The following is a 6000-nucleotide window of genomic DNA, read 5'->3' on the forward strand; positions in this document are numbered from 1 at the left end:
TATAGCTGCAGCTTGCCAGTACACTCCAGTCATACTCTGACTTCCACCAACCTGGGTTACCACATGCAGGGTGACCCCAACACACAGAGAGTTCTGGATTCCCTCCCTCTCCCCAAAAAAGTGGGGAGTACTTTTCTTTTCAGTACTGTCCAGGCCTCTCCCATATAGTAAAAATGTATGTACTCTGGTAACACAAAGTACTTAGTCTTTACCACATTCTCAAATATCATTTATAAAAAAATTGACATTATTCCATTTGTTTCAATTTAAGTTCTTTGTGTCCAAACCAAAGTGAGAGAGATGGAATGTGTGAGAGTGGGTGTCAGGCTGAATGAGGGAGAGGGAGGTTGTTTAATTAAAAATTATTTGTACTCTGACATCTTTGGTTCTGAACCTCCTCCCATTAGAACCAATGGTAAAACTCAGTTTGATTTCAGCCTTATGGAAAGGAAGAGACCTATAGAATTTAGTAGTGAATCTCTTTTCTATAGGGTTTGTGAACCATAAGGATAGTTATAAAAAACTATAGAAAAGATATTGTCTATTAAATTCTGTAGATTTTCCACAATAATTTCAATAAAACTCTATATAAATCTTGATGAAAGTCAATGGAAAGATTCTTTTTGATATCTATACGCTTTAGATCATGCCTAAATATCTCTGTGCCCTGGAAACATGACCGGGGTCTTTGTGAGAATAGCTGATATCAGAAACATTTAGCTTAATTTTTGGAAGCAAATTAATATCATATTTCATAACTCATTACTTTTGCTTTTTCCCATAGCAATTTTTATCAGAGTCAAGTCCATCGAGCCTTTCTTCAAGGCTTAGACATGGGAGTATCTGCAAACTCTTTAAAATCTTTTGAATAACAAAATGGAATTCATAACACAGCTGAATTGGTGATGTATAGACAAATTCAGGTTTTGTAGATCATCATTTTAAGAAGTTTAACAATTTCCAGTAACCTTAGGGGGTCATATTTGATCTATTTTGAAACTAGTGATAGGAGAATGTCAGTCTGAAGGTTTCATTAAGTTGGGGATACTCTTCAAAAAGCGCCGCTTCTTAACTTATTCAAGCCTTGTGAGGTCTTCCCTCTTCCATTTCTTCTCCCACTTCTTTCCCTTACTTTAATACATCCAGATCCTTCTCTACCATATACACATCACCGTTAACAGCTCAATATTTCCCACCACAGATTTACTACAGTTCTTTACAATTCTAAGTGTAGTTATCTTGGATATCACTGTGTGTGAACTGCTGGCCAATGCTGATACATTTTAGTGGAGATCATGGTAGATGAGAAAGAGATACTGTGAAAGGTATCCTTCATTTATTAATTATGTGAGTAACAGAAAAGAAAATTATTTATAGATGCATTCACTGGTCCTTTCAAGTTAGTATGAAGTAAACTTTCCTATTCACAGTGCATAAGGCATCAAAGGGCCACATTATCAGCGGTGACTATTAATACTGAGTGTTGCTATTTTTGGATGCTCTACCTGAGATACTTTGGCCTGCAATTCAGAGGTATTGAGCACCTTTAGCTTCTATGAACATCAGGTGGAATTGTGGATGCTCAGTACTTCTATAAAGCAGGCTTTTGGTCACGTCAAAATGGAGGCACCTAACTTAGTTGAAAAACACCAAAGTGGTGTATGTATCCTTGTAAATCCTTCATCATGGATGAGTCATTCATTCATTTTGAACTGGCACAGCACATTAGCATGTCCTAGTATAGTGGTTTTCAAACTTTAGCAACCTGAGAAGCCCCATTTTGATTTAAAATTTTTCGTGAACCCCCAAGCTGGCTTCTAATTTTCCCCAGGGTGCTCAACCCCTGCTCAGCTCCAGGCCCCACCCCCACTCCACCCCTTCTCCCAAGGCCCCACCCCACCTCTTGCCACCCCTGCTCCATCCCTGCCCCTCCTCTTCTCTGCCTCTTTCCACCCCCTCCCCCAAGCACGCCCCGTCCCATCTCCCCCACCCAGTGCCTTCTGCACACCACTGAACAACTGTTCCACGACGTACAGGAGGCACTGGGAGGGAGGGGGAGGAGTTGATCAGCGGGGCCGGTGGCCCTGGACATGACTCACTGGCTCCCTGGAGTACCCAGTTTGAGAATCGCTGTCCTAGTATATAAAGCCGCTGAACGGACCACTCTTAGAATTCAGTGCAAAGTTATTTTGTCTACTTCATTTTCCCTCAATTGTTTTTTGCAAGCATCCACACCACATGCACTGATTCACATAGACACACAAATGTAAACAAACTATTTCTCCTTTAGGCTGGGAAGGAGGAAAGGATATTTTTATTACTACACTGATGGGGGAGCCACATATATACATGGAGAAAGAATAACAGTATCAAATGTAAAGGATTGGGCTTTTCCAAATTTCTCAGCTCCCACTCAAGTCAATGGTAGACCTTCCACTGACTTGGAGGCAAGCAGAATAAGACTAACGATGAATGTTTTTAACAGTCGCATCCAAAGACAATTTAAAATAATTCCAGTTGGGAGCTGAATGTAATGATATACAAACAATACTGCTACTGCATTTTTTCCTTCTGAAAAGGGGACACACTAAATTAGTCACAGGGTATTTAAATACTAGAGTAAAATGCTAAGGGACTGTTTTAGTGCTTCTTGAGAATCCCAAAGCAAACTGCTCAGGCTGGAGAATCTGGCTCTTTATTTTAGTTGTTGTTTACCGAACGTGTGAAATACAATTGATTTATTTTTGTACAGAATAACCTTCAAACCAAGGCAGATAACAAGGGAAGGGCTTCAAGCTTGTTAAACAGGTGCTTTGACTTTCAGGACATGCGATCATTTTCTTGCAGTGGTGAATGGAGCTACCTTAAGTTGGTGTAGAAAGGTGCCATCCCAGGGCACATCCTTTTGTCCTGGGGTGACCCAGCAGACACCCTGCCTCAAGTTTCCCTCTGAATTCCCAGAATAATCCAGTCACAGCCAACATCCTTGAAACAATCTCCCCTATCTCTTGGAATCTAATTTAGTAAATATAATTCAGTTCCCAAAAAGGCTTTTTTCTGTTCACCTCTCAGATTCACCTCCTTCTTGGGACTGTATTTCCAGTCCTGTAGATTCTCCACCTCAGCTTCAGGGGTTTCATAGCCCTCATTCTTGGGGCAGTGAGCTTTTCTGAGGTCTTCCCACTTAGCAGCTTCTCTAGCATCTATCCACTTGTCTGGTCTTTGAGCCTCATTTTGAGTTACCTGCCCAGTCAATGAATCAGTCTCTTGACCTTTCCCAGGTGGGTTTAATAATTCCAAACAGCTGTCTGCACTGACTGGGAGAGACGGCAGTCTTGCCCCACCTGTTCTACCAGGCTTCTGGGGCCAAGTCTTTAATGAAACAATGGTTGAGGATGTCTCTATACCATCTCTCTCACAAGGACCATCTTTTTTTCCTCCCAATGACTGGTTCATTTGCTTCCCTATTTTTTTCTGACAGTTCTCCCCTGTAGACTCCCATAGGACTCAGTCTTGTCTACTCTATATTCAATATATATGTCAGACCTTATGGAGGCACTCATGAACCCATGTTCTTCAAAACAAGCCATACGCCAGTGACATCCAACTCTATATTATGTCAGATGTGCACAATACAGCTACACCAATGTCTCTAATGGGCATGGAAGTGACTCTGCTCCATACAGGATGTACTTGTCACTTTGAAGGATTGGGGCCTTGGGGCCTAATCCTTCAAAGAGCTATGCACATGCTTAGCTCTAGGCACTCTGAGTAGCTACATTAATTTCAATGGGACTAATCACAGCATGCAAAATTATGAATGTGCTTTAGTCTTTGCAGGATCATGGACTAAATTAATACTCATGAATAGATGTTGAATTCAAACTAAGGAACTTAATTTACAGAACTGCAAAACAAATACTAAATATCCTCACACAAATGCTGTGAAAATGGACATAATGTGCAATTGCTTTTAAATTGAGATACCAAATGGAGACATTTAGATTATAAAAAGCACTAAGAAATTCACTCTTGTGTCAAGGACTAGCACAATGCATCACTTAAGCCTATTTTGAATTTCACTCTAGCTGAAGATGAAAGCATGAATAAAAATGAAACGAGTGGAGACACTCAGAGGAATACAGATCAACAAAGAGAGATAATACACCGTCCGGGGACCTTTGTAGAGGTTACAGTCTGTATCTGTTCACAGTTCATAACACCAGAGATTCATGCGTACGCTCTTTAGAAGCGTAGTGCCAAAGAAACAATAGACTCATAGACTATAAAGTCAGAAGGGACCATTGTGATCATCTAGTCTGACCTCCTGCACATTGCAGGCCACAGAATCTCACCTACTTCTGAAATAGACTCCTAACCGCTGGCTGAGTTACTGAAGTCCTCAAATCATGAGTTTTAAATTACAGAGAATTCACCAGTTGTACACACTGTGCCCACTGCTTGAACAACACTCTGAATGACTGATATTCCCAACACTCAAAAAATTCCAGGGGGCTAAAGGAATTTGAGGAAGACACAGAAGAAGAAGAAGAAGAAGAAGAAGAAGAAGAAGAGAGAGAGAAGCTAGACTAAGATCATTATACATACAGATATGAATAAAGTTCTTAGGTCAATTTCATAGCAGAGATGGTGAGCTTTAGAGTTGCAAAGAGTCCTTTCCAGAATCAATTCATAAGGTCATAGTCCAATGTCAGGGAGATCCAGAATGGAACTGGAGACCTAAGTCTTGCAACTCAAACTACTCCAATGAAGCTTAAGCAGATCTGAGATACAGAATCTGGGCCCAAAAATTCTTTTTATAGATTCATGACAGGCTATTGACAGTAGGTGTTCCTTGGGTGAAACACTGTGTCTTTGAAATAAAAACCTTCTTTTTCCTAAGCACCACTGGTAATTAGCTGCATGTATTAGCATAAGGCAACTGCCCATCTCCCACCATTTACAGTGGGGTGGGAGGAGGTATTGTTTCATATTCTCTGTGTGTATATAAAGTCTGCTGCAGTTTCCACGGTATGCATCTGATGAAGTGAGCTGTAGCTCACGAAAGCTCATGCTCAGATAAATTGGTTAGTCTCTAAGGTGCCACAAGTACTCCTTTTCCATTTACAGGTAGTTTACTGTGAACTTCAAAGAGAAATCAAGACAGTGATATTACTACAATCACAGTTCATCTCAATGTTTTGATCTCTGAATTAACAGAATACAGCAACAGAATACAGGAACCGTTTGGTTACATCATCAACCTCTAGCAATATATGTGTAAACACACAAAAACACAATTATCTACTAATATGTCTCTAAAATCTGGGTCAATTAGCCTGCTAGTTGCGTAACCCTTTCTAGCCCTGTGTCAGACCAAAAACCAAATAATGAAATATATGGGAAATCTGCAGAATGCAATCCAATTTCCAACTAATGCACTGATCCTGAGGGGTACTGAGTTCCAGAAGCTCTGACTGAAAATCAGTAGACTAAATCCAGCTGTGCTCACTAAGCATCCTTAAGACCAGTTTGAGCCGTGCATCACAGGCTCAGGATTTGGCTCAATGGGAGTTGCACAGCACCTCTTAGGAACAAATCCAGTTGCATTATGTACTTGTGCTATGAAAAAATGAATGTTATGGGCTGGATCTCACTGGTTCTCACTCTGCTTTTACTACCTTGCCCCCAATTCTCCTGACACAGGATCTGAACACTGAGTACTGGCTTCAGTGTGTGAATGCTTATTTGGAACTTAGCACATAGGCTGAAAAGTCTAGTGTTTGCCTGTGAGCTCATAATGCACCTTGTGTTTTAACAACTGTCTGCAATCGTTTGATGCAGCACAGCAATCGAGTGACCCCTCAGGTAAGGCCAGATACACACCAGAAAGAAATGGATTTTGAAAAGCAGCTTTTGAGCCATAGAGGGCATTTATATTGTCTGCTTAATCTCAGGGAAATGAGAACAACAGCTGTGGAAAAACAAAATATACAGCGA

Source organism: Caretta caretta, chromosome 9, assembly GCF_965140235.1.
Source record: "Caretta caretta isolate rCarCar2 chromosome 9, rCarCar1.hap1, whole genome shotgun sequence".
Classification (NCBI taxonomy): domain Eukaryota; kingdom Metazoa; phylum Chordata; order Testudines; family Cheloniidae; genus Caretta; species Caretta caretta.